The following is a 27,836-nucleotide window of genomic DNA, read 5'->3' as shown; positions in this document are numbered from 1 at the left end:
AATATACCAATATAAACTTTTGATGTTCTATTTTCAAACGGTATAATTTTTTGTTATATACATTATATTAAGATGATAAAATTGACAATCTAGATATACGCACAAGACTTGTAAACTGAAACGGAGATAGTAAGATCAATGATATAGAACTTTAATGTGCAATACTTATGATCTAGATGTGTTTTAGCATAACTGTATAGAATATTTTATTCCTTACACAACTTTTGTGCAACGACGTATAGTAGTACAACTGAGAAAATTTGCAGGAAAAGGAAAACGAGAAAGATTTATGGGAGCACGAAGCGGAGGAGACGAGGAGTAGTCGAGTTCGAACCAGAATCTCGCACCGACTCCGGCGACCCAGGGCAGGGCTCCCCCCGCGACCTCGATTCTAACCATCGCCGAAACCCTCCAAAACCCTCGGAGCGCACGCCGACGCCATGCGTCCGTCTCAGGACCGCCGCCCCTTCCGCCCGCCGGACCGAGTCTCGCCGCCTCCCCACCTGCACCGCCAGCAGCGGCCCCGCCAGCCGCCCCCGCACGCGCGGCAGTTCGCGGTGATCCTCCTCCGCGCGGGCCCCAGCTCCTCCTCCCCGCCGGCCACGGAGGTCGACGCCCTCGTCGCGGGCCTCCAGTCGCCGCCCCCCGACAGCCTATCCGCCTGCTCCTCCGGCCGCCAGGCCGCCCGACTCCTCTTCCGCTCCCTCCCCGCCGCCGCGGCCGCCGCGCGCGAGCTCTGGTCGCTCCGCCTCGACGGCCTCCACCTCCTCACCCCGCACCTCCCCGACGCCGCCCTCGCCTCCCACGCCTACCCCCTCGTCGCCTCCCTCTTCGCCTCCCACGCGTCCCGCCTCCTCGACTCCGGCCTCGTCTCCCGCTCCGCCGCCCGCTCCGCTGAGCTCGCGGTCTCCATCCAGTCTGTGAAACGCCGCCTGCGCGGTCACAATAACTTCCGCGACTTCGATCAGTTCAATCTCCAGAAGAGAACACTGGAGGCTGAGAAGGAATTGATAGATGCCAAAATTGCCGAGTACAAAGCAGCCATGAGTTCGATAAGGCGTGCCATGTTACATGGGACGGATGACGAGGAGGAAGTGGATGAGGAAGAAGGGGTGGATGTGTTTGGGTTGGGGAAGGAGAGGATGTGGACTTTGTGAGGTTGCACATGATGATGCTGCGTGAGTGCAGGAGGCTCAACGAGGGGCTACCAATCTACGCATACCGCAGAAAGATTCTCAATCACATTTTCAATAATCAGGTGACTTATCTGCAGTTCTATTTGTGATGGCATAACAAATTTGCAATGCAGTGCGAGCCATTTGACAATTTATGATTATTCACAAAGTTAAAGAAAACGCTAGGCGTTTGTGCGTTTTGCCACCGCCTTGTGCTTTTCTGACTGTAGCGCACGCTTAATTAGCGTAATAAAGCGCCAGAAGTTTTTCTATAATGTAGGCACGCTTAAGCGCCTGCCTCGGTGTGCATTTTTAGCTATGGATTTGCATGCTTAGAATCAAGGAGAAAGAGCCGTGTCTGTGGAGCTTTGTCATGTGCATGTTATTATATTGCAGTGCACCATTTAGTTTCACTTGTTTATTTGAATTTGTCGGCCGTAACATGCTGATGCAAAAGTCAAGGTTTAATTATACGAGCTTTCTTCTCTACAGGTTATGATCTTAATTGGGGAAACTGGTTCTGGGAAAAGCACACAACTAGTTCAGTTTCTTGCTGACTCGGGTCTTTCTGGTAATGATTCAATTGTCTGTACGCAACCTCGGAAAATTGCTGCTTTATCATTGGCACACAGAGTAGATGAAGAAAGCAAGGGCTGCTATGCGGACAATTTTGTGTCGTCATATTCAAGCTTTTGGAATGATCAAAATTTCAGTTCGAAGATTATATTTTGCACAGATAGTTGTCTTTTATATCACTGTATGAATGATGCGGACCTGAATGGCATTTCCTATATCATTGTTGATGAAGCTCATGAAAGAAGCTTGAACACCGATCTTCTCTTAGCTTTGATCAAAAAGAAGCTGCTTGATAGGTTGGATTTGCGACTCATTATAATGTCTGCCACTGCTGATGCTAATAGACTTGCTGAATACTTTTATGGCTGCCAAACATTCCATGTGAAAGGGAGAAATTTTCCTGTTGAAATTAAATATGTACCTGATGTATCAGTTGATGCTTCTTTCAATATTGTGCCAAACTCTTTGCGTGGTCCTTGTGCTGCTGCTTCTTATGTCAATGATGTTATAAGGCAGGTAAGCATCATCCACAAGAATGAAGAAGAGGGTGCCATCCTTGCTTTCTTGACATCCCAGCTAGAAGTTGAATGGGCCTGTGAAAATTTCACCGATGCAAGTGCGGTGGTACTTCCTATGCATGGAAAGCTTTCCCCTGTGGAACAGAGTCGTGTTTTCAAAAGCTATTCTGGAATGAGAAAAATTATCTTCTGCACCAATATAGCTGAAACATCACTTACTATAAAAGAAGTGAAGTATGTTGTTGATTCTGGACTGGTCAAGGACAGCAGATTTGTGCCTAGCAGTGGTCTTAATGTTCTGAAAGTCAATTGGATTTCCCAAAGTTCAGCTAATCAACGCGCTGGCCAGGCAGGTCGAACGGGAGTGGGGAAGTGTTATAGGCTTTACTCCGAAGCCGACTTCAGTATGATGGAACTGCATCAAGAACCTGAAATCCAAAAAGTTCATCTTGGCACTGCTGTTCTAAGAATACTTGCTTTGGGTGTTAAAGATGCACAGAATTTTGAGTTTGTTGATGCCCCAAATCCAGAAGCGATCAATATGGCTGTGAAGAACCTTGAACAGTTGGGTGCTGTCAAATGTAATTGTAATTGCTATGAGCTGACTGATACTGGACGCCACTTGGTCAAATTGGGAATTCAGCCAAGGCTTGGAAAAATTATGCTTGATTGCTTTGGTTTTGGTTTGAGGAAGGAAGGTGTAGTTTTAGCTGCTGTTATGGCAAATTCTAGCAGCATCTTTTGTAGAGTGGGCACTGATGAGGAGAAACACAAAGCTGACCTTCAGAAAGTCCGTTTGTGTCACCAAGATGGAGATCTGTTCACTCTACTCGCTGTTTATAAGAAATGGGAGGATGGGCATGAGAACAGGAATATGTGGTGTTGGCAGAACAGCATCAATGCCAAAACCATGAGGAGGTGCCAGGAAACTATATCAGAACTTGAAAATTGTCTAAAGCATGAGTTGAAAATTATAATCCCAAGTTATTGGTGTTGGAATCCTGAGGCTCCCAGCGAGCATGATAAGTTGCTAAAAAGAATTATCTTGTCATCTCTTGCAGGTAATCTTGCTATGTTTTTAGGACATGAAAGGTTTGGTTACCAGGTGATTTCAACAGATCAGATTGTGAACCTTCATCCCTCATGCTCATTGCTCAATTATGGTACCAAGCCAGATTGGGTGGTCTTTTCAGAAATCTTATCCGTCCAAATCAATATCTGGTATGCGTAACTGCTGTTGATCATGATGCTTTGTATGCAATTCACCCAATGTCTTCCATTCAGCAACTGGAGAAACATAAATTACAAATAAAGGTGATTAGTGGGCTTGGTAATAACTTGCTGGCAAAATTTGTTGGCAAATCTGGCCAAAATCAGCAGAAGATCATCTCACATCTCAAGGAAGATTGCAAGGATGACCGAGTAACTGTTGAAGTTAACTTTAACAATAACGAAGTCGTGTTATTTGCTACCGCACAGCACATGGAAAAGGTCTTTTGCATTGTTAACAATGCTATGGAATGTGAAGGTAAGTTGATGAGGAACGAGTGCCTTGAGAGAAGTTTATTTCCCGAGAGGTCAGGCAGCTCTCCTATTGCACTATTTGGCTCAGGTGCTGAGGTCAAACATTTAGAACTTGGGAAGAGATATCTGACAGTAGAGGTTCTACATCAAAATGCAAGTGACATCAATGACAAGGAGCTTATTAGCTTGGTGGATAGTCTTGTCTCCGGTATTGCTAATTTTCATAAATCCAGTGGAAATTTCAGGCTAGGCTCAGATGAAACTAAATGGGGGAAGATTACATTCCTCAAACCTGAAAATGCTGAAGATGCTGTGTCAAAATTGAACGGGGTAGAATTTCATGGTTCCTCTCTAAAAATAGTTCCTGTATGTTCTCCTGATAATCAAGGTTTACGATTTCCTTCAGTAAGAGCTAAATTATGTTGGCCACGTAAGGAAAGCAGGGGCCTTGCACTTGTAACATGTGCCAGTGGGGAAGCTCAATCTGTTGTAGATGACTGCTTTGCCTTAGGAATCGATGGAAGGTGAGAGGTCAAAGGTGCTACTAAAAGGGGGCAATGAGATAACAGCTTGAAACAATAGGAGAGAAGTGGTAGCTTCATGTCGGGAGTGCTACTTCAATAACGTCAAAGGTATTAATAATGCTTGTAGCTATAACATACTGTTAAATAAATTATTAAAACAGGTGCAGCAGGCTAGTTATGAAGATTTTTTAATAAGACTTGCATCAGCATACGAAGGTTATCAATTCTATTTGCCAGCATTCATGGACTTCCGTGGTAGAATCTACCGTTCAGGTGTATTGCATTTTCATGAGCGTGATTTGTCAAAAAGTTTATTACTCTTTTCTGCCGATCATCCTCAACCTCCAGCACAAAACCACCTGTCGGAAAAAAAGAATCTCAGTCAACACTTAGCATGTGCTGCAGCCTTTAAGTATCCAAAGTTCTCGAACTTAGATGATGCCCTTAAATGGTATAACGAACACCAGACTGAAATGTTTACTTCGGACGAAAGTTTCATTCAATTTGCTGCGCAAGCTAGTGATCCATTTTTTTTCATAGCCAAGATCCTTTCTCAGGATGAAGGAGTGAGTAATTATCATCAGGTTCCAGTGACCCAAGATGCGAGTGCGAGTGCATATCAAATTATGAGTTATCTCTTGCTTAACTTAGAAATGGGTAGGAGAACGAATCTTCTTCCATCTTAAGACGGTAAAATCCAAGATGTGTACATGTGCTTGCGGGATGAGCTTAATAAATTCTTTATCAGTTGTAGGGTTAGTACGAAGGAGGAGAACTGTGTATTTGTCGAAAGAATTCCATTGCATGTCTCGGAGCGGGAACTATATGATGCTTTTCGCAGCGCAACAACAAGGAGAATCCTTAATATCCGCCTGCTCAGGGTCAAGGAAGCCACTATAGCTAGCCCCTCTGTTTCTGTATGCGAAGAAGTGCTGATTAGAGAAATTTCTCCATTCATGCCAAACAAGAGTTTTCCTGGAAAAAGTTTCCGTGTTGAAGTGTTCCCTCCCGAGGAAAATGACTCGATGATGAGAGCAACTTTAACTTTTGATGGAAATCTTCATCGAGAAGCTGCAAGAGCACTGGACCATCTTGAAGGAAGTATTCTTCCTTGTTGTCAACCTTGGCAGATAATACAGTGCAAGCATGTATTTCATAGCACTATGTCCTGTTCAGTGCGTGTTTACAATGTTATCAGCCAGGAAGTTACTTCTCTGCTTGAGAGCTTCCGAAGCCAAAAAGGTGTGCCTGCATTCCTCATTCGCTAAATGCATTGATTTTTTTCACTGTTCTATTGGTTGAACCTCTCATTCCTCAGTTGCGGTTGCTTTCATATTCCTTTTTGTCTTTCTTTTTTCACTTAGTTTAGTTTTATATGAGGTAGCCAGACTTTGTGAGCCATCTTTTCCGGAAACTCATCTAGGATCCTCATCTCCCTAGGGAGCAACTTACTGCTACTGGTGTTGCAGTGTTTTCTTTTTTGTGAAACTTCAAGATTTTTCATGCCTTTAGTACCTTTCCTTATTTGACACTAGGATAGTGATGACTTCCCTGTTTGACCCTGGAAAAAACTTTTTTTCCCTATTTGGCACCAGATCTTATTTTCATGCCTTTCGTGGCACCGTCAGCCACCCCTAGTATATAAGGTCTAAGACCTGTCATTTTTTGTTGCATGGACGAAACTACCGCTGGCTTTACAATACTAGAAAGGAAGAAAAAAACAGGCCATCGCGTCCAAGTTGCTCTCTCCCTCCCACTCTTTGTCCACTGATCCATCCCCTTCAATTTCTCCCCCAATCCCCACCCAAGATGGACTGAAGCGGTCATTGGTACTGCTGGAAGCAGCCGCCCGTGCCCTATGGCGCAGTGCCTGCACAGCCTCTGCAACCGCCTCCTCTGCCTCTGCGTGCACACACGACCCTGCCCCTGCCCCTGTGTGTCCTTGTCCTTGCTGTCCTCCTCTGCCTCCAGCACGGTCGTCCGCCAGGTGTGCAAACTCATTGAGCGGGAGTGCCAGATCGACAAACAGGAGGTGCAGGTATCGCCGGTCGCGGTCCGTGGCCGTTGGCGGAGGCAGCGGTACTGGTGAAGAGAGGTGGAGGTCCAGGGTCTGGGGGTGGGTGGTGTTGCGTGGAACGGCAGCGCGCTGGTGGTGGTGGTGGTGGTGGTGGTGTGTGGGTGTGTGTGGGTGTGGGGGCGGTGTCGAATGGCTGTCGGTGAGCTCATCTGTGTGGTCGGTCTACGGCGCTGCAGTGTCACAGCGCAGATGTAGGGGACAGCTAGGGCGTCAAGCACGGAGGTGTGCTGTTCCTGGAATGCCAGCTCCGGGTGCTGGTGGATACGCTGCCACGAATCCCAGCGTGTGCCTCCTCCAGCAGCTGTGCCACCACCGTGACCATCGTTCTTGCCGGAAGCGCACGTGTGGGAGATGGAGGAGGAATTAAGCTTCCGCCTTATGGCGCACCTTTGTGCGCACGTTGCAGTCTGGTCGGGGCGTGTAGTCGTGTACTGCTACTAGTGGCCGCCTGGCTGGCATGTAATGTTTGTGTGTACTACCTTTTTTTTAGGGGATGTGTGCGTGTACTACCTAATGTATGTATGCTCCTGCTATTGCGTCCGGACGGCTACTGTCGCTGACAGTGGAGGTGGGGCCCTCCCGCGTGCCGATGGTGCTGATGCCCTAGTCCCGGCTCTGATTCTTCGTCGTGCTGTCCTCACTTCGCGGTGCCGTGGTGAGACGGCGTGGAGGCCTCACGACCGCGTTGGCGCAGGGTGGTGGTTGGTTTGGTGGCGGGATCCGAAGCGCCCGAGGTGCGGGTTGGGATCGGGGGAAACCCCTGTCGGCGTGGCCGACTCCGGCGCGGTGGCGCCTGTGGGTGCCGCCTGTCCTTCCGGGAGGGCGTCGGGGGCTTCTCTTCCTCTCGCCTCGTCGTGTACCGGGGGAAACCCTTGGCAGCAGCGTCGTCATCGTCGCGATCCTTCTTGGAGGTGTTGATTGGTGCCGGCGCTTCGGAGTCTTGGAGCCTAGTGGATGAGCCCGGTGGGCCTAGCGATCGCGAGACTTCTTCGTTTTTGTTGATCCGCCGTTGTCGGCATTTGTTTCTTTTGCTCTTTCTCTGTTGTTTCTTTTGGGCGTGACTGTGCTGCTTCCGCCCCAGCACCTATCCCTGTATGATTCGGTTGGTTGCTTTGTATACAAAGCGGGGGGAAACCCTTTTTCGGGAATGTATGTATGTATCATCTGTCCATGTAACCATGAAAAAATCTAAAGGTCCTCCAAAATTCATCACAGTGCTTTAGTCAAAATTTTGGTCACATACTACATTAGAGGCAAAAGCGTCTTTTCAGGTGTTATTAACACCGTTAGTGGCCAAAATAGACGACAATGTCATAAAAGGCATACAAGTTAGAGGCAGTGTGAAATAGGAAAGTATTTTCTTTCCTGGCCCAAATAGGGAAGCACATTTTAATGTAGTGCCAAATAAGGAATTTCCTCATTAGGTCCCTTAGCTTGAATTCCTTTTACCTGTCCTTTAAGAGTGACAGGATTGATTTTTCTTGTACCGTAATAGACAAGCTCAAAAGAAAGACTAATTATATAAAAACATGACCATTCTTCAAAGAATTTATATTAGCTAATAGAGAATCTATATTAGGGGCAAAGCCATTTTTCTCAATTACATTTTTTCTAAGTCTTTGCTTGCTCCAGGGAGAAAACCATTATGAGTTGTGGCTCATATAAATTTGAACCGGGGAACATGAGTAGTTATATAACTCATTGTCTATTTTATCTCAATATCTTCATGAGAAGCATAAAATCCAGTGGCAGCGCCAGTGACCATTCTTCAAAGAATATATATTAGCTAATAAAGAATCTATATTAGGGGCAAAGCCATTTTTCTCAATTACATTTTTTCTAAGTCTTCGCTTGCTCCAGGGAGAAAACCATTATGAGTTGTGGCTCATATAAATTTGAACCGGGGAACATGAGTAGTTATATAACTCATTGTCTATTTTATCTCAATATCTTCATGAGAGCATAAAATCCAGTGGCAGCGCCAGTGACAAAAAGGCTGTGGGTTCAAGTGCATTAATCTCTCTGAAATTTTCTACTTTTTTGCACACATCTGAATGAAACTAAGAAAAAGCTGTGGGGTCAGCTGATCCCTCAGCTAACATGTGAATCTCCACTGATAAAATCATAACATCATCTGTTTCCGAATATCAATGTAAATTTTGTACCGAATTAATGTGTGTGCTACTTCATTGATGTTTTCAAAACCAGCAAACTCATCAGGTTCCAACTTATGTACAAGAAGAATGTTTAGCACATAATTTTATACCAGCTGGCAAGTTCGAAGTCTTAATCAGTGTACTTTATGCAGGTGTGTCTTACAATTATGAGAAGACCGAGAATGGTATTTTCCGAGTAAAGCTCACTGCAAATGCCACAAAAACAATAGCAGATCTGAGAAGGCCGCTTGAGATTTTGATGAAAGGGAAAACCATAGACCACCCTGATCTGACATTAAGTGCAGTTCAGATGCTCTTATCCCGTGATGGTGTAGCACATTTGAAATCAATTGAACAAGAAACTGGTACTTACATTTTGTATGACAGGCAAAGTCTAAATATTAAAGTCTTTGGACACCAGCATCACATGGCTGAAGCTGAAGCTAAATTGGTCCATGCACTTCCACAGCTCCTTGAGAAGCGGCCTCTTGAAATTTGTCTTCGTGGGCATAACCTCCCTCCAGACTTGATGAAGAAAACAGTAGAAAATTTTGGAGTTGATCTGGAAGGATTCAAGACTGTGATGCCCTCGGTAAAGGTTGAGTTACATAAACACCGCCATATACTTAAAGTTTGGGGCAGTAGAGAGGATAAGCGAAGGGTGGAGGGGATGATCTCTGAGCTGATAACCTCAGTTAAACACAATGTCCCGGTTCAACTTCCGTCAGAGAATGTTGGAGGCAGTAAAGATGATAATCAAAGGGTGGCTGACAATGAGCTTTCAATGGATGCATGCGCTATTTTCTTGTGTGAGACGGAAGATCCTTTTAAGCTTGAATCGTGTGGGCACATATTTTGTCGGGCTTGCTTGGTGGATCAGTGTGAAGTTGCCACAAAATCGTATGATGGGTTCCCTGTTTGTTGCCTCAAAACTGGGTGCAAGAAGCCATTCCTCATTGTTGATCTGAAGCACCTCGTGTCAAATGAGAAGCTGGAGGACCTATTCAGTGCTTCCTTAAGGGCATTTGTTGCATCTAGGGCAGGAATATACCGTTTCTGCCCAACACCGGATTGCCGATCCATCTACCAGGTGGCAGCTCCAGATGCAGAGACCAAACCTTTTGTCTGTGGGGCTTGCTATGTGGAGATCTGCACCAAGTGCCATCTTGAGTATCATCCTTTCATATCCTGTGAGGCTTACAAAGAATACAAGGAAGACCCAGACGCAACACTTCTTGAATGGCGCAAAGGGAAGGAGAATGTGAAGAACTGCCCTTCCTGTGGATACACGATCGAAAAAGCTGAAGGCTGCAACCATGTTGAGTGCAGATGCGGCTGCCACATTTGTTGGGCATGCTTGGCGAACTTCAAGAGCAGCGAAGAGTGTTATGGCCATCTCAGATCTGCGCACCAATCCTTTGTGGACATTGTGTAGAACCTAGGTGTATATTTGTACTGATGGCAGTCCTGCCTCCTGGAAAATCTGTATGTTAGCAAACTGTTGCCAAACCTTGGACATTGACACATTAGGCAAAATACGTGAATTGTTGGTGCTGAAGCATACAGTAATCCTCAAGCTGCGAAGGTATTGCGATTATTAAAACCATAAACTGTGCATGTAGGGGTGCATCCAGGAGGTATCCACGTCTCGCTGAATGCTTCTCTCCTGATTCCCTGCTGATCCACTCTAAGCTGCAAAGGGTGAGTGTTTGTTCCCCAGATGGCTTTGTTGTTTGATGCCATGGTACCATTTTTGGATTCATGCTTATTTCATAGTTCATACAATTTTTGGCTAGTTTGAAGAAAATGTGTGAATGGGAGATGAACGCTCTGAAGAAATAAGGGCACAGTTCCTTTTCAAAACCAGTGAAGCCCTCTTCCAGTATCCCAGCAATGCATAAGCGTTCTAGAGGTTGGATATGTGATTTTGCTTCTGTGAATTCTTTGTTTTTGTTGCTTTGGTGGTGCTTAGGGATGAGCATGCTGGTTTTCTTTTGTGTGGTTTCTGGAATGGTAGCTATCAAGGATACAAATTCTAAAGATGCACTGAGCTCTTCACAGAGAGCATGTAATCAACCCAAATTTGGAATTGTGCAACCTGCTGATTAGTTTGGATTTAATTATTCTGTACTGAAGTTTCTGAATTTAAGTAGGTGCTTTTACCTTTTAAAAAAATCCACCTTAGTATTTATTGCAGCATAGATTTTTTTAAAATGTGTTGCAGAGCGCATTGGAAATAAAAAAGGCAAGTTGTTGAGTTACATGGTAAATGCTTAGCATTTTTTATTTGATCTTACGTTGAGTGTACAGGTTCTAGATTTTGTGTTTTGAACTAGCAAAGTTTTTTGTGTTTTTAACTAGCAAAGTTGTGCACAGGTCTTGGTGCATCTCCAATTACAATTTAATTTAGTTTATTATTTACCGAAGGAGGGCCCTTGGGAGGAAGGAGGGGATGCGGACAATGTGTGGATGAAGATGGCGACTTGCATTCGTAAGGTGGCCTCGGAGGAGTTTGGAGTGTCTAGGGGAAGGAGAAGCGAAGATAAGGATACCTGGTGGTGGAATGATGACGTCCAGAAGGCGATTAAAGAGAAGAAAGATTGCTTCAGACGCCTATACCTGGATAGGAGTGCAGACAACATAGAGAAGTACAAGATGGCGAAGAAGGCTGCAAAGCGAGCTGTTGGTGAAGCAAGGGGTCGGGCATATGAGGACCTCTACCAACGGTTAGGCACGAAGGAAGGTGAAAGGGACATCTATAAGATGGCCAAGATCCGAGAGAGGAAGACGAGGGACATTGGCCAAGTCAAATGCATCAAGGACGGAGCAGGCCAACTCTTGGTGAAGGACGAGGAGATTAAGCATAGATGGCGGGAGTACTTCGACAAGCTGTTCAATGGGGAGAATGAGAGTTCTACCATTGAACTAGACGACTCCTTTGATGAGACCAGCATGCGTTTTGTGCGGCGAATCTAGGAGTCTGAGGTGAAGGAGGCTTTAAAAAGGATGAAAGGAGGCAAGGCGATGGGCCCTGATTGTATCCCCATTGAGGTGTGGAAAGGCCTCGGGGACATAGCAATAGTATGGCTAACCAAGCTTTTCAACCTCATTTTTCGGGCAAACAAGATGCCAGAAGAATGGAGACGGAGTATATTAGTACCAATCTTCAAGAACAAGGGGGATGCCCAGAGTTGTACTAATTACCGTGGAATTAAGCTGATGAGCCATACAATGAAGCTATGGGAGAGAGTCATTGAGCACCGCTTAAGAAGAATGACAAGCGTGACCAAAAATCAGTTTGGTTTCATGCCTGGGAGGTCGACCATGGAAGCCATTTTCTTGGTACGACAACTTATGGAGAGATATAGGGAGCAAAAGAAGGACTTGCATATGGTGTTCATTGACTTGGAGAAGGCCTATGATAAGATACCGCGGAATGTCATGTGGTGGGCCTTGGAGAAACACAAAGTCCCAGCAAAGTACATTACCCTCATTAAGGACATGTACGATAATGTTGTGACAAGTGTTCGAACAAGTGATGTCGACACCGATGACTTCCTGATTGAGATAGGACTGCATCAGGGGTCAGCTTTGAGCCCTTATCTTTTTGCGTTGGTGATGGATGAGGTCACAAGGGATATACAAGGAGATATCCATGGTGTATGCTCTTTGCGGATGATGTGGTGCTAGTTGACGATAGTCGGACGGGGGTAAATAGGAAGTTAGAGTTATGGAGACAAACCTTGGAATCGGAAGGGTTTAGGCTTAGTAGAACTAAAACCGAGTACATGATGTGCGGTTTCAGTACTACTAGGTGTGAGGAGGAGGAGGTTAGCCTTGATGGCCAGGTGGTACCTCGGAAGGACACCTTTCGGTATTTGGGGTCAATGTTGCAGGAGGATGGGGGTATTGATGAAGATGTGAACCATCGAATCAAAGCCGGATGGATGAAGTGGCGCCAAGCTTCTGGCATTCTCTGTGACAAGAGAGTGCCACAAAAGCTAAAAGGCAAGTTCTACAGGACGGCGGTTCGACCCGCAATGTTGTATGGCGCGGAGTGTTGGCCGACTAAAAGGCGACATGTTCAACAGTTAGGTGTGGCGGAGATGCGTATGTTGAGATGGATGTGTGGCCACACGAGGAAGGATCGAGTCCGGAATGATGATATACGAGATAGAGTTGGGGTAGCACCAATTGAGGAGAAGCTTGTCCAACATCGTCTGAGATGGTTTGGGCATATTCAGCGCAGGCCTCCAGAAGCTCCAGTGCATAGCGGACGGCTAAAGCGTGCGGAGAATGTCAAGAGAGGGCGGGGTAGACTGAATTTGACATGGGAGGAGTCCGTTAAGAGAGACCTGAAGGATTGGAGTATCACCAAAGAGCTAGCTATGGACAGGGGTGCGTGGAAGCTTGCTATCCATGTGCCAGAGCCATGAGTTGGTTGCGAGATCTTATGGGTTTCACCTCTAGCCTACCCCAACTTGTTTGGGACTAAAGGCTTTGTTGTTGTTGTTGATTTACCGAAGTATAGGGATTGAAAAGAAGCCAAGCCTAGACCCGGGCATCCTTCCGTTTAAGTATGGTGTTCTTGTATTATGTACATTAGTTATTTTCCCTGACTTCTCCCATTAATTGCTGACTTGATCATATGAACAAGGGGCACATTACAACTTGACCAGTAATATATAGATTACAGGCTTAAAGCTTGGGAGATTAGTCAAATGTTGGTGGATTAGAAAATAAAGATAATGTTAAATACGTAGGGGTTGGTTTCACCTTTTTCTGTCAGTTCTTAGAAACAGTAGTCAAGTTTCTGGCAAGTAAAAGATGGTTAGCTAGTCTTTGGAGTTGCATCTTATGGTATTGTTAAATTGCGTGGTGCTTATTTGATGGACGTGTCTACATATTGGTAGGTTGGGCATTTCTATGTTGATCGGTAGATTCCCCTCAGGTGAACTCAACAGACAATCTTATTTTGCTCATTAGTTCGGAATCTCATGGCCTGCTTTATAGATTGTGGTAATAGATACCCAGAAAGCAGCTTCATATATATGATCTAAAGTAAATAGTTTTGGTACTGTTTTGCAGCCCTAACAGATAAAGGAATTTCAACCGGTCGCTCAAAGATTGAGAATGGGCAGAATGACAGATACAGAATGTATCATCTCTTGGCTCTTATAACTCTGATGCTCTATATCCAGGAAGCAGTTCAGGTGTTAGAAACGTGAGGTGAGATCTAAACGTTCTGTAATGTTTATTTTTTTTGCTTGCTATTGGCAGATTTTTTTAATTAAATGTTGAGCAAGGTCACTAGAACTATGCTGTATTGTGTAGACGTAGGAACGAGGTGTTATGCCCATTCCTCTGATCCTCATTTTCATTGCTGCTATGTTCTTCCCAATTATGTTGTTACTGTTTGAATTGTGTGCTGGATGAATATCCCATCTCATTATTTCTGATAGTTAATTTGTCAATATATAGTTATATACTATAGCTGTGCATATGCATAGTCGTGTGTTGAGATTGCATCATGTACTGAAGAAACTTCTAGGAAATCTGTTAGCTGATTGTCTGCTTGTATGTAGGATTAAGGTAGAGTTATGGCCTGCCTAGCAAATCTGCTAGCTTATACTCTGCTTGTATGTAGGATTCATATTGCAATCCCATTTATGCCAATGGATTACTGCATGTTTATGTTCTTTCACATCAATACTTTGTTTTAGACCATTTGAATGAAAGGACCACAGAATTCTCTTTGACAATCTATGGCAAATTCTGTACTCTCCTGTCCTTTTTACTCTGCATATACTCCCTCCGTTCCTAAATATTTGTCTTTCTAGAGATTTCAAATGGTCACCACATACGGATGTATATAGACATATTTTAGAGTGTAGATTCACTCATTTTGCTCCGTATGTAGTCACCATTTGAAACCTCTAAAAAAACAAATATTTAGGAATGGAGGGAGTACTAAGGTTTGTGTGAAGTCAAACTTTGTAAAGTTTGACCAACTTTATAGAAAAAATACCAACATTCAGAATATGAAATCCATATCATTAGATGCGTGATGAATTTAATTTTCATATTGTATAACTTTAGTATTGTAGATGTTGATATTTTTTTCATATAAATATGGTCAAACTTTATGAAGTTTGACTTCGGACAATTCTTATATACAGAGTAAAAAGGACAGGAGGGAGTACCACAGTTCTGCAGTTCTAAGTCAGGCCTTTTCCCTGGCATGCTTGACTGCTTGATGGCTTGAGGGTGCATGCAGTTGCGGGGATGGACTCTGTGGCGATGATTCACGCTGCAGGTTTTGTTTGCTAGATGGTAAGATTAAATTTGCTCTTCTACAAATGTGGATTATAACAATTTATTTCTGAAGTGAACATTAAATTGTGCTCTCCTTTGACTGTGGGTTATACACATTTGTTTGCTGATCACATTGAAATAAGAAATAAAAACATCACCCCTTCTACAAATTTGTTATTCAGCTCTCTAATACTGATTTTATAATTGAATTTAACTACAATAGTTAAAATTAAGTTTCTAGTTTTGTATGTGTTATACTACCTCTGTTCCTTTATATAAGGTGTATTTGTTTTTTGAAAAGTCAAACAAGTGCAAGTTTGACCGAGTTTTTAGAAAAATATATCAACATTCACATTACGAAATTTATATCATTTCATCCATCATAAGTAGTTTCAGATTTTACTATATACTAGGCATTGCAGATATTGTTATTTTATTCTATAATCTTGGTCAAACATTCACATGGTTGACTTGCACGGAAACCAATACACCTTATATTCTGGAACGGAGGGGGTAATTATAAAGGAGCGTGCAAAGTATGTAGAGATAGTATATGCTTAATTGCCTGGTTACTTTGTTCGAAATCTAATTACTATGGATGGTAAACAGAACTTTTATGCAGCATATCAGTCAAGAAACAAAGGAAGAAGATCTGTCTCAAGGTGCGTCGGGTCGGCGATGGGTCTCTGTTAGGCATGAACTGAGCTATCAATAATTTGTATATGTTTAGTCTGTTTGTACAATTTGCCAGGTTATTTGGAGAAGGGAAACCAGTAGAAACAATTATAATTGATAAAAAATGCATGGTTGCATGTGCTTTCTCTTTACACTAAGCAATGGATAAATATTCCAGCTTTATTTTTCCTTTTGTATTTGCCTTTTTTTTCTTGGTGGCTAATCTATAACTATCCTGTAGTAATCACATTCTCTTTTTACATCAGCAGGATTTAATCGATGGAGTTCCGCTGCTAAAGGACGTGAGAGGCAGTCCCATCATTGGAAGTTTACTGTTTGAATCGCAAGGATCTGGGATTACATAAGCACATACTTTACTGAATTCTATAGTTCTATTCGTTGGCACATCGGTTGATCAATTTTGAGGTAAAGCGAAGTTGTTATCCGAAAAATACTTACCTACTTAAAGAAGGTCCAAATAGAAAAAATGTTGATTTTCAGGTATGCTAGCATTCAAATCTACTTCGGACACCAGATCACACATCAAAATTTTGATACCTGAAATGATAGCTTCAGAAGAAGGGTATCAAAATAGATTCATGGTCTCTTTGCTTAGTTCTATGCTTCTCAAAATGCTTTAGTATATGCCCATAGTATCATAGTACGAATTGTTCTGTGAGCAGTTTCCTTTGTCTACCATCAGGGATAGTAATTCATTCGGTAATCTGATACGTATATGTTCTGCATTTCTGACTGAAATAATGGTAAGTTTGGCTTTGGCAATTGGTGTGTGTAGTTTTTTCAGTTGATATAATTTGATCATGCTGAAGGCAAGATATACATCATGGTTGCTTCACGTAGCTTAAAGGTCCTGGGTCAGTGTTAAATGTGAAATAGCTTCACCGGGCAAGTTGTTTCACTTCTTTACATTCAAGAGTTAAAACCAGGGACGAAGCACAATCAGACACTCTGTTTTTGCAAAATATTTTCTACCTTCCTCTGTCGTTGAAGTGTATTGGCTTTCTTTCTTACAATACAAAACTGAAAAGTATTGTTTAATAAACTATAATAGAATTTTTCTAAGGTGGAGATGAGAAAATTGTGAACAAGATAGAACACAGTCAGTATGGTATCTGTGTTTCTTAATCAAGGTCCTGAATTTAGCTTGATGAACTATCAATTCAAATAGATCAAAGAACAATGGTTATAACTTTTGTAGGGCATTCTGTCCTGGAAATACAATTGTTGATAGATCTGCTTTCCTGCGATCAAGAGACAAAGAAAACTGGAACGAAGCAATCCTGTTACTGAATTTTCGTATATATACGTGCGTCATCCCTCAAGAGGAGAACTCTTAGTCAGAGTCGAACTCTGCATCCTCTCCGCCTTCCCTAACCCCTCTCATAAATATCGTCTTCGGTGGCTTGGGGGAGAGGAGCGGAGTGGGGTGTGGATCCCGTGGATGCGGACGAGAGAAGCAAAACATTGATGTCGGCGGCAAGGGCCTTCCCGAGACTCCGAACGTGCTGCTTGACAGAACCTGGGCATGTGCAACGAAGGCTCGCCGCCGTCGGGATCCGGCCACCACGGGCTCCCAGCGTCGGGTACCGGAACCAATCTTGCAGGCTCCGTTGGTTTCTCTCGGAGCAAGTGACGCCATTGGGATCCGGCTACCACGAGCTCCCCAGGGTTGGATCCGTCTGTCCTGGAGCCGACCCTGCACCCTGTGCTCCTTTCTCTAGGAGCAAGCAAGCGATTGCCGCAGCAGCGGCGCGAGGGAGCGAGCTCTGCCTTGAGGTGCCACTGGGGCAGACAACCACGAGCTCCTCCACCACCATCTGATCCCCTACCCGGGTTCATCTGCTCATCTGCACCGTTATGGCGGCTAGCATCAGTACCTCTCTATCCTCCTCACCAGTTACGTCATACACCGATATCAATAGGGACTGTACCTTGCTTCGTTCCGACGCGTGGAGGCTGGCCTCCTCGCCCACCCCGTACTGCACTGTTGCAAGGTCTGCATTGCTCAAAATTCTCTCTCTACACCTGCTCTCCCTCTATACCTATAGCATCAATAACCTAAACTTCCTTTTCATAATGGCAGGACAAACCAACCCAGGAGGAGGCAAATAATGTTGTCAAGCAAACGCACATAGTACTATAGGGTCTGATCACTTCCTGTGTGTACATTGGTACTGAGTTCAGAATGCATGCCATCCAACTCATGCATCATATATAAGTGATGGCATGCTGTTGCCGAATTGTGAACCATACATCTACAAAGAAAATCATGGGAAACTTCCTTCCGTGTAAATTGTGTTTGTACAGATCAACTGCAGCTGTGGTATGTATTGCAGAGGGTTGTACATACATATTTTCAAGGGGAGTAAAAGGGCAGTTGTTGTCAACCTGCTTGTGCTCTATAACAGACTTGCTTACTAATTATGTTGGAGGATGCCGATGCTGCCATAAACATGTCTATGATTTAATGTTGCATCCCAGCTCAAATCTTGTGCCTTAATTGATTTTGTTGTTTTTGCATAGCTTCTGAAGGTCAATGTAGCCAGTGAGTGTGCCCTCGAAATCAACGTCCTTCATATTAGCATCGTTGAAGGTTGGTCCTGGCAAGACGACGTTCTTAAAGATTGCAGCTTTGACATCAGCTTTTCAAAAAGAATTGAGGGCTTTCGGCTTTTCCAAAATTGGCAGCGTTTGTGAAGTTCGTGCCTGAAAGTATTTCGAAGAGAAGTGTTTATCTCCATGTTCATAATGAAACATGCTTGGAGCAAAATTATATCTCAAAGGGTTTGTATTTGGGAGAAATCACAACAATACACTGGTGAATAAACAAGCATTTTATGTCTGTCTATGATCAATGTAAGGGTACATATGAAAGGGTCAGTATTTGGAAGCAATGAAAACAATGAACAAAATAGTGTGGTATAAAACCAATTAACATGTGTAGTTATGTTTCTGTTACCCTTGAAACATGCACCAACAGCATAGGCCTTTAAAAATGACAACTTCTATCAAGTTCGCACCATCAAACTTTGCGTCCAACATCAAAGCCGTAGATAGAGTCTTGCCTTTCAGATTATCTTTATCGTTTGCGAAATTATAAAAACCGGAGATGGTGCTACACACCTACACCCCAGTTGCCTGACCAACCGTGTGACCATAAGATCCAGCCTCACATCTCTTTGGATTGGTTGATGGTAGAGGCAACCTCCAACAACCATAGCAATCAGGGAATAATGTTGCATCAGAAAAGATTTTCTACTTGACAAACTCATGATCTTTCATATAGTAGCTTGGATGGTTAAATTGGAGCCACAAATTGCTGCCCATCAACTTCAGGTACAACTGTTGTTCAATATTCAGTAGTCTGTATGCATGTTGGTTAAGAAACTGCAGGTTTGATATTTTGTTAGTTTTCTTTCAAATATTACGTGACCAAGTGAAAATGAAACACAATTATACATTTTAATTGGACTCTAGCATTTGCTCAGTAGCGTGTGATACATTTACTGTATTCTCCCGTTGCAACGCACGGGCACTTTTCCTAGTTTATATTCAAAAGGCGGATCGGCAGTCTAGCATTCTGCAGCGAGCAGCACCGGCGTTGCAAGGTAAGCCAGAGAAAGAAACAATATTCGAGGGCACAGGATTTTGTGGCCTGGAGAAGATGGTGTGATGTACGCATTCTAGAGACTAGAGCCAACCAGGGGTGGTGCCTTGATAGTGAGCGTTATTGTACCCACTTCACTTGTGTTGTCAAGAAAATGGAATAGTGCACTCTTGCTCACAGATATCTAGCGGATTTGTGATGACGGCTCACGCTGATCATGTTGTGCTTCGTAGCTGATACTAAAGACTGAAAGGCTATTTGTTCAGGCAATCAGAATTACTAGATAATCTTAAATGTACACTTAGGCCCTGTTCGGGAATCGTCCAACTCCATAGAATACGGGAACCGACGGAGCACCACTTTCACAACTCCCAGAAAATACACCGCAGGCCGCTCCGCTCCGGCCGCTTCAGGAGCGGAGCTGCGGAGCCGGAGAGCTGCCGAACAGGCTATTAATCATAACCCGGTGTTACCAGAACAATTTTTATTCTAGTTTTCACATTTACTGGCAGGAGTTGTGCCGTTGCATTTTATTATAGATTCGAAAAAAAGATGTAACCCCGCAGGAAAAAATGTTTGTGCTGGTGCCAAAACACAAGAGCAAATACAGAAAAAGGACAAAAGCCCTGGCTATACAAGGGATGAGTGAAAGGGCCATGTTTGCGCGATGGACACAACAGATGGTGAATGTTCGCCGGGGAGGATGGTATTTGCGAGTGCATTCACGGGAAGTTCCTTCTCAGTGAACTTTTAAAAAAATTGTCTTCGGCAAATACATTACCAAATACAATAGCGTTATGACATAACCAGACGTGCCGAAAAAACCACAGTAACCCTAAACAAATTACCGGGTGTAATGACTTGTGAAGCCTCCTAGTCCGAGTCTAAAATTATGTGATATACGACTTGGTGGCATAAGTTTAGACAATGCATGTACATCACGCCCATGCATTGTCTAAAATTAACACATCAAAGTAAATAGGTAAGATCTAAGTAAACGTCTATCATTTGGTATTGCGGCCAAAGTAGTAACCCATATTATCTATACAAAAGTAGTAACCCAATGTAGTAACCCAAATTGGTATTGCGGCCAAAGTAGTAACCCATATTATCGTGCTGTGCTTGTTGTATGCTGATACCAGGAGCGAAAGACATGTTCAAGAAATCCTAATTAGATCATCTAAGTTATGCACTTGATCATCACCCGGCGTTACCAGGACATTATTTTTACGTGAATTGGCAGGAGTTGTGCTGTTGCATTATACTCCCTTCGCCCGGAAATACTTGTCGGAGAAATAGATGAATTTAGACGTATTTTAATTATAGATACATTCAATTTTATTCATTTCTTCGATAAGTATTTTATCTATTTCTCCTATAAGTATTTCGGGATGGAAGGAGTACTACCTTCGTCCCAAAATAGTTGCATTAGATTTGTCTAGAGACAAATTTAAAGGCGGCTGCTACAAATAGGCCGACTGATTTCTCGCAGAAATCAGCCGCCTCGCTGGCCGTTCATTCTATTTCGATCTCGCCGTGTTCAACCGTTGGATAAGTGTACCCACTGACTGCTTCGTTCTCCTTGCCTCGCGAGTCGCGACCAAAAGCAGAGAGAAATCCCTTGCAGCTCACTCCCATCACGGTCACGCGGAAAAGTTTAACCCGAGGGCGGCGAGCTCCGGCGAAAATTTCGCAGTGTCCCACGATAGCCTACAGTGCAGCTCGAAGAGCCGCCGGCAATCGCTGCATCACAGACCAGGAGACACGGGGGTGCTGCTCCATAGCAACAGCAAGCGCCACAAAGAAGCTTCAAACGAAGCACAGACGACCCCTCCGGCGGCGAGTGCAGCTCCGACGACGCTTCAGTCCAGCTCCAGCGGCGCTCCATTGCAGCCCCGGACGGCGCTCCAGTGCAATTTGCGTCGGCGGCGAGCAGCGCTGCGTGCTGCACCGCATCACCGGCGGCGAGCGACGCTCCATTGCAACTCCGTCGGCGGCGAGCGGCGCTTCAGTGCAGCTCCGCGTGCTGCACCGCATCACCGGCGGCGAGCGGCGCTCAACTGCACTCCGGCCTCTATGCTGCCTTGCAACACCGGAGGCGAGCAGCCCAACCTCTCATGCGTGCTGCGTTGCAGCACCGGCGCCAACGAGCTTCGCGTTGCAACGACGGCAGCACCGCCGAGTCGTCGGGTCGCAGCACGACAAGGGCTGCGTTACTGCGTCACGGCGCAGGCGTGTGGGTCTTGAGGAGCAGCAAGTGAAGATTGGGAAGCAGGCCATGGCGGTTGGGACTTGGACGGGAGACCATGGGAAAGGGGATCGAGCTCGTTGGATTTTGACTGGTTCGTGTTCCAGCTGAAGAGATAAGGCCGGGCAGGTGGTGGGCGGCCCCCCACCAGGACGCGTGGCGTCCGTAGAGCGCGGCTTAAGAGAGGGAAAATTCATCCGGTAGAAAATAAACGTTTCCCAATTTAAAAGGTTTGTCTACGACACATCTAGATGTACCTTGATTATTGCACATCTAAGTGACACAAGCAAGCATATAAATGAAAAAAAAAATCCACACGAATCTTCATAATGATATAGGACTTAAATGTGCAATATTTATGACACATCTAGATGTGTTTTAACAAAACTGGATTTAAAATGATAATTTAGGATAGAGGGAGTACTAATTATAAGGGGAGACACTTTGCGCGGAAGCACAGGAGCAAAACAGAGAAAAGTGCTGGCTATACAAGCAACGGATGAGTGAAAGGCCACGTTTGCGCGATGGACCAGATGCAGATCAGTTTTCTTTTGTCTTCAGCCAATTGGGAGTAGAACAAACCTAAAACTTCAAATATTTGAAACAAAGGGAGTATAACCAAACGAGCCAGAAAAAAAAACATGGTAACCCCAACCAGATTACCGAGCGTGGTGACTTGTTCACCTGCTAGCCAAGCTCTAAAAATATGCGATTTACAGCATGGTGGCACAATTTTAGACAATGCATGGACATCACCCCGAGCAACCCGTGCTTGGAGAGCCTTATTCATAATTGCTCTTGCATGAACCTAAATTTGTGTAACGTGCAAAAGCCCCTGTCATGATGAACCTTGCAATATATTGGTGATGAGTATATAAAGCAGCTTGAGTAGTAAAGTCTTGTGCTATGAATGCATAAGGAGGTAAAGAGTACATATGTTGAGCTACTAAGGAAGTAATAAACCCTAAAGAAGCTAGAGCAAGACTTAACTGAAAATGAATTGAATTCTTGATTGTGTCATAAAGGCCCTTATGCCCACGCCCTAATCAACCCCCCCGGAGGAGTATGCGCTTCTAAAAGATCTTTAATACCGTGCCCAATTTCGAAGTTAGTTCGATACATGTGACCAGCAATGAGAAAAATAAATGCAATAGCTAAATGATGGTGAGCCATATCGGTCAGGCGCTCTACTTTTATAAAAAGAGTTGATTACAGCACATGTGCCTGAACTTGGCAAGAAAAGTCAGTTTGATGATAAAACTTACGATATACATTGAACTGGTGATAAATTTGATTTGGGTGTGCATCTATGGTACTTATCACGTTTGTATACGCTCCAAGGTGATGACGAGGCGCGCCGACGTGACTTGGGGACCGGAAGGCGGGGACAAGGGTTTGTGGCCTGTTTTTTGTGAAAAACACCTTGGAATTTCTTTCATCGCGAAAAAGCACCTTCATTTTTTCCTTAAAAGACCCGTGCTTGGAGAGCCAAACAATAAGCATTGAATTTCCTGTTCAAAATAGAAGTTGCAACGTGTGTGCCCTAACAGTCCTACTTAATCAAATTATTATTTTGAATATGACACCCTGGTACGAGAAATTTCTTTGATTTAATCAGTAATTTTAGTTTTCATAATTACTCTCGCCTGAACCTAAACTTGTGTATGTATCCTCACATGGAGTGTACTTTTCTTATAAAAAAGGGAGAGTAAATACTGGCCGATGGGTCTTTCTAACAGTAGTACTCCATCCATCCTTTTTCTACTTCACAAATTAGCTTCGTTTTAAGTCAAACTTCTTTGTAGTTTGACCAGAAAAATTATCAACATTCCCAACAACAAATCAAACTGTTATAGAACACGTCAAAAGAAATCCATCATAGAATACTTTTTCATAGTGTATTGTAATATACACTGGTCAAACTTTACTAAGTGTGACTTAAGGCAAAACAAAAGAAGCGGGGAAGTACGTAAATATCATTTGATCATAAATCAGATGGACCCCTAAAAACACATCGAAGTAAAGATAAGATCTAGGTAGCATCTATGATACTGTATGATATACCTACTTGGCATTGTGAGTTTGTGACCCAAACAGTAACCCAAATTGGTGCTGATTCAAGCTGTGGAGCAGAGTTATACCTCAGCCAGACAGAAAGTACGCCCAAACACGAGTTAATGCATTTCTTTTGAGCCAATACACGATATAATGCATGCATTAATTCTCCTGGCCTATTCAGATTTACATCACCAAAAGACGTACAAGTTGAAAGAAAAAGGCCACGACTAGGCAGACACAACAGAAAAGAAGAACAGGATTACACGAAGCAGCCTCTTGACGCACAAATGGACGGCCATCCATATCCCTTGAGTATATCCCGTGTTGGAATAAGCCACGGTATGGGTGGTGATCATGTGCGTATGTGCGCGATGATCGAGCCAGTCGCCGGTCCGTTGCCGTGTCGTGGCCGTGGCAAGGTGTACGTATGGGCGTACGTGTGTATCGTGTGTGCGTGCGCGCGCATGCATAGGGCGTGTAGGTGCACGAGTACGTGCTTGTGTTTGCGTCAAGGTCTAGATCGAGTCCGGACGTTGGTTTGGCCACGTTCGAGGATAGATTAGAGTCAAGCCAGGTTTGTAGCTAGCTCCGTTGTGTAACAACGGCGGGCGCGTGATGGCATCCAGGTCAAGCGGAGGAGTGGGCAGCTCACGTTGGATGACCGGATCGCCAGGAAGCGTACCTTTTTTTTTTTGAAGGCCAGGAAGCGTACCTGGGGTGACCGCGGCGTGCGTGGGCGCTATGTTCCGGTTAGCTACAAATAGGGCTGTATATCGAGTCAGTTGTAACAGTTCGAGCTGGAAAAAATCGTTGTTTGGCAGCGAGGCGTTCGTCGCCACAAAATCTCTGTGTGCTCACTTCTTCTACCTCCGTCCCTAGAGAGCTAGCTAGGGTTAGACCCAACATTTGGTATTCAGAGCCTCGTTGCGGGAGGTGATCGCCGGCGATGTCGATCGTGCCGTACGCCGGCGGGTCGGGGAGCTCGCTACCGACGCCCGTTCCCATGCTCATTGGTGACAATTACACCACGTGGGCAATCAAGGTAGAGGCCAACCTGGACGCGGCCGGGCTGTGGGAAGCGGTGGTCGTGCCAGAGGACGCGGCGGCGGCCGTCATCGCTAAGAAGGACAAGCCCGCGCGCGCCTACCTGCTCGGCGCACTCGCCGAGGACCTGCTGCTGCAGGTATCGTCGAAGAAGACCGCGGCGGAGGTGTGGAGCAGCCTCAAGGCCCGGTTCGTCGGGGTCGATCGTGTCAGGGCGGCGCGGCTGGGCACGTTGCGCAGCGAGTTCGAGCTCTTGCGGATGGACGGCGGTGAGTCGCTGGACGCCTTCGCGGGCAAGATCAGTGGCATGGCGGCGCGCTACGCCGGGCTGGGATCGACCCTCGACGACACGGCGATGGTGAAGAAGCTGCTGGACTGCGTCCCGGATCGCTTGTACGCGGCGGTCGCCGGGATGGAGCAGTTTTGCGACCTCTCGACGCTGATGTTCGAGGACGCGCTGGGACGCCTGAAGGCGTTCGACGAGCGGCTGCGTCGGCGTGGGCAGGCGGGCGGCGAGCGGGCAGGCGGCGAGCTGATGTTCACGGCAGCGCAGTGACGGGCGCGGGAGCGGCAGCAGGGCGGCACACGGGACGACGACGACGGCAGGAGCGTGGCGTCGGGAGGAGGAAGACGCCGCGGCCGGTGCTACAATTGCGGCGTGCCCGGCCACTTCTCGAGGGAGTGCACGAAGCCGAAGAAGGAGAAGAACGAGCAGGCTCTCCTCGCCGACATCGACGCCGAGGGGCCAGCCTTCCTGTAGTTCGTGGCTTAGGAGGAGAGTGTTGTAATAAGCCATGGTATGGGTGGTGATCATGTGCGTATGTGCGTGATGATCGAGCCAGTCGCCGGTCCGTTGCCGTGTCGCGGCCGTGGCAAGGTGTACGTATGGGCATACGTGTGTATTGTGTGTGCGTGCGCGCGCATGCATGGAGCGTGTAGGTGCATGAGTACGTGCTTGTGTTTGCGTCAAGGTCTAGATCGAGTCCGGACGTTGGTTTGGCCACGTTCGAGGATAGATTAGAGTCAAGCCAGGTTTGTAGCTAGCTCCGTTGTGTAACAACAGCGGGCGCGTGATGGCATCCAGGTCAAGCGGAGGAGTGGGCAGCTCACGTTGGATGACCGGATCGCCAGGAAGCGTACGTGGGGTGACCGCGGCGTGCGTGGGCGCTACGTTCCGGTTAGCTACAAATACGGCTATATATCGAGTCAGTTGTAACAGTTCGAGCTGGAAAAAATCGTTGTTTGGCAGCGAGGCGTTCGTCGTCACAAAATCTCTGTGTGCTCACTTCTTCTTCTACCTCCGTCCCTAGAGAGCTAGCTAGGGTTAGACCCAACATCCCGAGCGGTTGTTTCTCACCCAAAGTCCATGGATGCTCGGGCCTCCTCCCGACGAAGTTAGGAGCACGACGTACGGACTCACGGCAACGAAGATTCTCTCCAGGAATCGACCGAGAGGGTTCAAGGACGTTCCCAGCGAAGACGGCGCCCGACTCCTCCTCGATTACAAAGAAGGCAAACGGATGGTCAGCGACGAAATCCACGAGAACCGGCGGTGTTTTCGGTGGAGGACCGCAGCCGCACATTAGATCGGCGGTGACGGCCGCCGCCTCGGTACCGTCCTCGTTCACTTCGATGACAGCCTTGTGGACGACCCCGTTCAGAGCCAACGGCCTGCCAGTGCCGTCGTCCTCCATCATGTTGGACATGTCGGCTTCCGCCATATGGAGTCCCAACCGCTGGAGAATGCCAGATATGTCGGCCGAAAAGGTGAGCTTGAATCTAGGCCGCTTGAAGTCGCCCACCGAGACGAGGCTCGTCGGAAGGTGCGCGCGGATGAAGTTCGGGCTGGACGCGATCCTCTGGACAAGGCCTCGGAGCCCGTCGCGCTCGTCTGGGAGGAAGATGCACATGGAGAAGGACGCCGGCGGCGAAGACCACACGTGCCCTTGCCTGTAGTCGAGCTTGAGCACCTTGAACCCTTGGTGGCAGGCGATGTACTGCTCCTTGCCGCTCGCATGAAGGCGACATCAAAGGCGGTGCCGTCGAGGCGGTAGAACTTGTCGTCCTCGGTGTTGTGGCCGCTGAAGGGGGAGTCCCACATGGCCTTGAAGTAGACGGTGTTGGCGACGATGACATCCGTCTCGGTGGACACCTGCTGCTCGGTGAGCACCGAGTCGATGAGGTTGTTCGTCGCCGCCGCCGCCCAGGCGTTGATCTGCTTCACGGCTTCTCCTGGCTGCAGCGTCGAACACCCACGCGTGATTGGATAGAACTCAGAAAATAACAGTTTTACTAAAGCACATCTAAGTTCTATATCATTGATCTTACATAGAGATTCGTGTGGATTTTTTTTTACTTTTGATGCTTAATTAAATCACTTAAATGCGCAATAATTAGGGCAGATGTGCCCTAGACATTCCCAATAAATAGTTACCACTGCGTGTAAGAAAAAAACATGGCATAGGAAGAAGAAGGCACCGACCTTTTCATGAAGTTGACGGCGCCGGTTTCCGCCTTGTAGGACTGGGCGGCGGCTTCGCGGAAGGATGGCCTGAGCTTCCGGGTCTCGTCGTGCCACATGCCGCACGCGAAGGAGACGCGCGGCTCGCCGCCCAGCGTGCGGTCGGCGAGGGCCTGCTCCGCCATGCCGCGGACGATCTTGGCGAGGTCCTTGCGGGACTTGGCGCCGAGAAGGGCGAGCAGCTGCTGGAGAGTCACGCCCCGGGCGCCGGCGGACGTTAGGGCGAGCGCCGCGTAGATGGACAGCGGCGAGAAGACGAGGTTGCCGGTGCTGGTCGCGCTCGTCAAGGAGAGCTTGCTGATGAGGCGCAGGGCGAACGCCGTCAGGCCGGGGCACGCGAGCGCGGTGGTGCGGGCATTCATCGTGATTCGGGAGATCGAGATCGCGGTATCTTTGTGCGCTGATCTAGGTTACGATCGGTGCCAGGGTGCTCTACTATTTATATTAGCAAAATGCCCGTGCGTTGTCACGGGTTTTTTAATTTGTTTTCATCCGATTGCACCTATGAATATAATGCATATTTTATCTCGTTCCCCACTCTGTCTACCACCCTCCATCTCTATCCTACCCTTCTATTTCCCACCCCCGCTCCCTCTTTTTTTCTAGACCCCTCTATTTCTCCATGACACAATCCCCTAATGACGAAAACGCCCCCTGCTTTATATTATAAAGCAACAATCACTGTATACATCCGATAAGACCGATACAAACACACACCACCACCGCACTCAACACACACCCAAAGCAAGATACAAAGGTGCCGACAAACCACCCCAGCGACTACCAAGCATACTACG

The 27,836-nt window shown here is 46.1% G+C and overlaps 2 long non-coding RNA genes and 2 pseudogenes across 2 annotated transcripts; 3 read left to right on the top strand and 1 right to left on the bottom strand.

Moving 5' to 3' along the window:
• The first annotated feature begins 201 nt into the window (after positions 1–201).
• LOC119271976 lies at positions 202–10,455 on the top strand (annotated as a pseudogene).
• A 3,012-nt stretch (positions 10,456–13,467) lies between these two features.
• Positions 13,468–14,877, top strand: LOC119271261. The gene is made up of 3 exons (XR_005134461.1): positions 13,468–13,501; positions 13,639–13,779; positions 14,730–14,877. It is a non-coding gene; the product is annotated as an uncharacterized LOC119271261 (long non-coding RNA).
• Positions 14,878–15,436: 559 nt separating this feature from the next.
• Positions 15,437–18,169, top strand: LOC119271259. The gene is made up of 3 exons (XR_005134460.1): positions 15,437–15,527; positions 15,810–17,555; positions 17,645–18,169. It is a non-coding gene; the product is annotated as an uncharacterized LOC119271259 (long non-coding RNA).
• Positions 18,170–23,657: 5,488 nt separating this feature from the next.
• LOC119271258 lies at positions 23,658–27,401 on the bottom strand (annotated as a pseudogene).
• Between the last annotated feature and the right edge of the window lie 435 nt (positions 27,402–27,836).

The sequence above is a fragment of the Triticum dicoccoides genome, chromosome 3A, assembly GCF_002162155.2.
Source record: "Triticum dicoccoides isolate Atlit2015 ecotype Zavitan chromosome 3A, WEW_v2.0, whole genome shotgun sequence".
NCBI classification, from domain to species: domain Eukaryota; kingdom Viridiplantae; phylum Streptophyta; class Magnoliopsida; order Poales; family Poaceae; genus Triticum; species Triticum dicoccoides.
The sequence above is the reverse complement of the archived record's forward strand: the minus strand, read 5'-3'. Positions and strand labels throughout refer to the sequence as shown.